This window comes from Dasypus novemcinctus, chromosome 11 (genome assembly GCF_030445035.2).
Source record: "Dasypus novemcinctus isolate mDasNov1 chromosome 11, mDasNov1.1.hap2, whole genome shotgun sequence".
NCBI classification, from domain to species: Eukaryota; Metazoa; Chordata; class Mammalia; order Cingulata; family Dasypodidae; genus Dasypus; species Dasypus novemcinctus.
In genome coordinates, this window is record NC_080683.1 from 105,565,233 (window position 1) to 105,571,788 (window position 6,556).

The window sequence follows — 6,556 nt, forward strand, 5'->3', positions numbered from 1 at the left end:
CTATTCAATGGGAATAACAATAGCACCTACCTCATGGCTTACTGTGAAGTTAAATGAGTTTATGTATGTAAAGTACCAAGAACAATGTCTGGCACATTCTAAATTAAGATGAATATTATCTCTTCAAACTTGAATTTATTAATATTATTTTTTGCTATTGTCTGTTCATGGATTGTGTAGTATAGAGGGGTAAAACCGGATAGATAAGGAAAAGATAAAGATATGGAATTAAGCTTCAAGTTGGAGGACATACATATAATACAATATTTCTACAATTAGAGAAATTATAAGAAAAAAAGTATTGTTTATGTGAGTAAAGATAATTAAATAATATGGACCCCTTCAAGATATTGGTTATATATTAATGCTGTAAGAACCCTGAAATAAATTAATATTAGAGAAATAAAAGAAAATTTCTGGGAAGATGGCAGATTAGAGAGACACAGGACTCACTTCTGTCCCAGAAAAGTAGCTAAAGGATAGGCATAAATAGTCTGGGGAAAAAATGTTTTAGGGTTTAGGATACCAGGGGAAGGCTGGACATCACCTAGAAGACAGAGGGTTACAGGAAAAGAACCTCCACGGAAAAACTGTGAGTAGAAGCTGGGAGCAGACAGCTTTGAATTCTCTAGCCTCTGGCCAATGAATACGGACAGAAGGAGCCACAGAAATCCACCTCCCCAGGAAATGGAAGGTAGAGGGATATAGCCTAAGTTTGATTCAGCTTTTGACCAACTAATTTGTTCTGCTGTGTTCCACAAGCTCTTCCAGGTGGGGTAGAGCTGCACTATTGTTTGCCTTAGGAGACCGATGGTGACTAAAGAGATCTGACCCTCTTAATCACCCTGCCTACTGATCAGGACTGGTTGTTGAGGACACAGAGGGGAGTGGAATTATTTCCTACCCAGGAAAAGGGAAGGGGCTACTGGCAAAGGTTGGAGAACAGTCTCTGAGAAAGTTTGTTTTGCTAGGCTCTGAATAACCTCTAGGCAGGATCATCTGTCACATTGTTACAGCAAACACACACCTACCAGGGTTTAAACTGAGAGGACTGCCAAAGAGCACCATCTTCTGGTGAACCAAGGAAATGCATGTGAGGAAATCAAAACTAAGCAATGGAGGCTTTTCATGGCCTTAACATCCTCCCTCCCCAATGCACTTGGAAGCGGATGTGCAACCCATTATGGGTCCATGGCCCATATTTGAGCAACCAACAAGAACAAACCTAAAAATCTAGAACTGAACCAAAAATCAAAGAATGGCAGTAACACACAGTCTCCTACCACTAAATCCCTATTCAAGAGAGAGAACTTGAGCATCAGAGTAAACTCACCATCATAATCAGATACCTAGACATCAGAAAAAATTACAAGCCATACTAAGAAAATGGAAGAACTGGCCCGAGGAAAGGAATATACCAAAGCCCCAGATGAGACATAGGATTTGAGACAACTAATCAATGAGGCTCATGCAAATATCCCAAATCAAATCAATGAGTTGAAAGACAATATGGCTAAAGAGATAAAGGACATCAAGAAGACACTGGGCAAGCAAAAAGAAAAATCTGAAAACCCAAATAGAAAAATAAATAGGGGAAGCAGACTTGACCCAATGGATAGGGCGTCTGCCTACCACACGGGAGGTCTACAGTTCAAACCCCAGGCCTCCTTGACCCTCGTGGACCTGGCCCACGTGCAGTGCTGATGTATGCAAGGAGTGCCGTGCTATGCAGGGGTGTCCCCCTTGTAGGGGAGCCCCACGCACAAGGAGTGCACCCCATGGGGGGAGCCACCCAGCGCGAAAGAAAATGTAGCCTGCCCAAGAATGGCGCTGCACACAACAAGATGACGCAACAAAAAGAAATACAGATTCCCAGTACCGCTGATAAGGATAGAAGCAGTCACAGAAGAACACACAGGGAATGGACACAGAGAGCAGATAACTGGGGATGGGGGGGTGGGAATGGGAGAGAAATAAATAAAAAATAAATCTTTAAAAAAAAATAAACAACAGAGTTTACAGGAATGACAGATACAATAGGTGAGATAAAAAACACATTAGAGACATACAACAGAAGACTTGAAATGATAAAACAAAGAATAAGTGATGCAGAATACAAAACAGCATAAATTGAAGAGAGAGAAGAACAGAGAGAGAAAAGAATAGAAAAAAATTAACCAGGGGCTCAGGCAGATGAAAGATAACACAAAGTGCAGCAACATACATACCATGGGTGTTCCAGAAGGGGAAGAGAAAGAAAAATGGGGCAGAAAAAGTATTTCAGAAAATAATAGCTGAAAATTTCCCAACTCTCATGAAAGAAATGAATTTCCAAAGAAATGAATGTCCAAGAAGGGCAGCATACCCAAATCAGAATAAATTTGAATAGACCCCCAAGACACATACAAAATAGAAAATTCTGAGAGCAGCAAGGGAGAAGCAAAACATCAAATACAAGGGATATCCAGGAAGACTTAGTGTGTATTTCTTATCAGAAACCATGGTGGCAAGACGATATATGATATATATGATATAATTAGGATACCGAAAGAAAAGACTTGCTAGCTGAGAATTCTTTATCCAGCAAAATGTTGTCCTTAAAATATGAAGGTGAATTTAAAATATTCGCAAATAAACAAAAACTAAGAGAGTTTGTAAAAAAGAAATCCATCTTTGCAGAAAGTATTAGAGGGCTCCTTAAAGCATAAAAGAAAAAGACAGGAGAGAGAGGCGCAGAGGAGACTATAGAAGACAATACCAGAAAGGATAACCAAAAGAGTAAAAAGACAGATAAAAATAAGATATGACTTAAGAAAGCCAAAGAAGGGTGGCGGACTTGGCCCAGTGGTTAGGGTGTCCGTCTACCACATGGGAGGTCCGCAGAACAAACCCCTGGCTTCCTTGACCCGTGTGGAGCTGGCCCATGCGCAGTGCTGATGCGCGCAAGGAGTGCCCTGCCACGAAGGGGTGTCCCCCGCACAGGGAAGCCCCACGTGCAAGGAGTGCGCCCCATAAGGAGAGCCGCCCAGCGCGAAAGAAAATGCAGCCTGCCCAGGAATGGTGCCGCACACACAGAGAGCTGACACAACAAGATGACACAACAAAAAGAAACACAGATTCCTGTGCTGCTGACAACAACAGAAGCGGACAAAGAAGAAGAAAGCAGCAAATAGACACAGAGAACAGACAACGGGGGGAGGGGGGAGGGGAGAGAAATAAATAAATAAAAATCTTAAAAAAAAAAAAAAAAGAAAGCCAAAAAGTAAAACGATGGGAGTAAATAATACATTTAAATTAATATCATTGAATGTGAATGGATTAAACTCCCCAGGCAAAAAAATAGGCTAAATTAAGAAAAAATATATATAGGCTGACAGAATGGATAAAAATCATGAGCCATCCGTATGCTGCCTACAAGAGACTTACTACTTAGACCCAGGGATACAAATCAACTGAAAGGCTGGAAAAAGATACTCCATGCAAACAATAACCAAAAAATAGCAGGGGTAGCTATTCTAAATTGGACAAAACAGACGTTAATGCAAAAAAGTTATAAGAGATGTAGAAGACCAATATATATTAATAAAAGGGACAATTCACCAGGAAGGACTAACAGTTGTAAATATCCATGTGCCTAACCAGGGTACCTCAAAATATATGAACCAAACTCTGGCAAAACTTGAGAGACATAGACATCTCTACAAAAATATCTGGAGACTTCAATACCCACTCCCATCATTAAAGAGAACAACTAGACAGAAGATGAACAAGGAAACAGAGAACTAGAAAAACATGATAAGCAAGTTAGACCAAACAGACATATACCAAACATTGCATCCCACATTATTCTCAAGTGCTCATAGATCTTTTTTCAGGATAGACTATATGCTGGGTCATAAGGCACTTCTCCATAAATATAAAAAGATTGAAATTACACAAAGCACCTCCTCAGAAAACAATGGAATGAAACTGGAAATAATAGTAGTTGTGAAGGGGGAAATTTTGCAAATGTGTGGAGGCTAAACAACACACTTCTAAACAATTGGTGGGCCAAAGAAGAAATTGTATGAGAAATTAGTAAATATATTGAGATGAATGAAAATGAGAACACAACTTGTCAAAACTTATGTGATACAGTGAAGGCAGTGATGAGAGGGAAATTTATAGCCCTAAATGTCTATATTAGAAGAAAGAGCTAAAATAAAAAAGCTAACTGAACACTTAGAGGAAATAGAAAGAGAATACTAAACTAATCCCAAAGCAATCAGAAGGAAAGAAATAAAAATGATTAGAGGAAATAAATGAAATTGAGAGCTAAAAAACAACAGAGAAAATCAACAAAACCAAAAGCTGGCTCTTTGAGAAGATCAATAAAATTGACAAACCCTTAGCTAGAATATCAAAGTAAAAAATAAAATCAGAAATGAAAGGGAGGAAGTTATGACTGAACCCACAGAAATAAAAAAGATCATAAGAGGATATTATGAGAACCTGTATGCCAACAAACTAGACGACCTAGAAGAAATGGACAAATTCCTAGAAATGCATGCTCTACATTGACTCTACAAGAAATGCAAGAACTCAACAAACCAGTCACATTTAAAAAGATTGAGACAGTCATCAAAAATCTCCCAAGAAAGAAAAGTCCAGGACCAGATGGCTTCACATGTGAATTCTACTAACCATTTTGAGAAGAATTAACACCAATCTTGTTTAAACTCTTCCAAAATATTGAAGAGGAAGGAAAATTACTCAACACATGTTATGAACCCAACATCAACCTAATACCAAAGCCAGATAAAGATATTACAAGAAAAGAAAATTAGAGCTCAGTTTCTCTAATAAACATAGATGCAAACATTCTCAACAAAATACTTGCACATAGAATGCAATAGCCTATCAAAAGAATTATACACCATGACCAAATGGAATTTATTCCTGGTATTTTCAAGGGTGGTTCAACATAGGAAAATCAATTAATGTAATACACCACATGAACAAATTGAAGGGAAAAAAACCACGTGCTCTTAAATGATGCAGAAAAAGCATTAGACAAATTCCAGCATCATTGAAATGAAAGAAGGTAAGTTTCTCAATATGATAAAGGGTGTATACGAAAAACCCATAGCCAACATCATACTCATGGGGAAAGGTTGAAAGCTTTCCCTCTAAGATTGGGAACAAGACATGGATGTGCCCACTATCACCATAGTTCCTCAATATTGCGCTAGAAGTTGTAGCTAGAGCAATTTATGCAAGAAAAAAAAAAAGGTTCAGTGAAGCAAGCCAAACACAATGAACAAATACTGTGTGATTACTATTACGAACTACTATTACTACTATGTACTATTATGAACTAAATATGTTTTGTAAACTCACGGAGTTAATAACTAGAATATACCAGAAACTAGAATGAGGTTAAAAAATGGTAAGCTGAGGGTTAATCTGTGCAGAATTGGTAAAAGATTGCTAATCTTTGGGAATTAATATAAAAGGTGAAGCACATCATAAGTGTTTTTAGTTAGCAGTACTATTACATAGGTATGATACTGGTTGAAAGGGAGTTTATGGTACGTACCATACGAGAAGGAAAACTAAAAACGGTAGTATGACTGTAAGGTATAGTGAAACCTCTTGCAAAATATGAATATGGGCAATATTGAATATATGACTGTTTTTCTCTGAATATAAAAAAATGCATGTTAATGTTATGTTAGTATCAGGCAAAAATACAACCAAAGCAACTAACAAAAAGAAAAGAAAATGTACACATTTCTATACAAGAACACCGAAAACTTCCAAGTCACAAAAAAGTTAATGAAATCTCAAATGCAGTAGCATTGCAAGTAGGGAGACACTGTCATGTAATGTTGCAATATACACTCTTTCATGGATTAAAAAGTGTTCCTTCCCACTCTCTTTATTTTACTACAAATTAAGAAAATTTATTCAGTTCAGAAAAAGACAATGCATATGCTAAATTGAAATGGAGACTACTGCCATAAGTTTAATATTTAAAACCACACGCCTGCAACCAAAATATTGCTATTTATTTTGCATTCTTATGCTTTCTCCGACTTGCTATGCCCTCTTCCTTTGAGAAAAATGGGCCCAAAGGGAAAGGAATATCCATCTTTTATTTATGACGATTAAACTGTCCAGCCATTCCGAAATGAATGAACTGGAACATCGGAGAAAACTCTTTTTTTTTTTTAAAATAGAATACGCAATACTGTCACCAAAGATTCTACCAGGAAACCTAGTTAAGCTCTCGAGGGCTTCTGGGTCATTGGCTGGGTGTCCGGACAGCTCCACCTGCTGGCCCCACACGTCTCATTTCCTCCACCCAAAGTCTTTCTCGAGTGGGTCTACATTTTTTAAGGACCTTTCGCACTGAATTTCAAGTAAAATGAATGGAAAACGGGGAGAAGCATCCACGTAACGAAATCACAGGTCCCCAAATGCTGCAGGAGACCGGCCGGGGCGGGGCAAGCGTGGCGCAGCGCAGCTTCCGCCTCACGTGTGGCCCCGCCCCCCGCGCGGCCCCGCCCCCGCC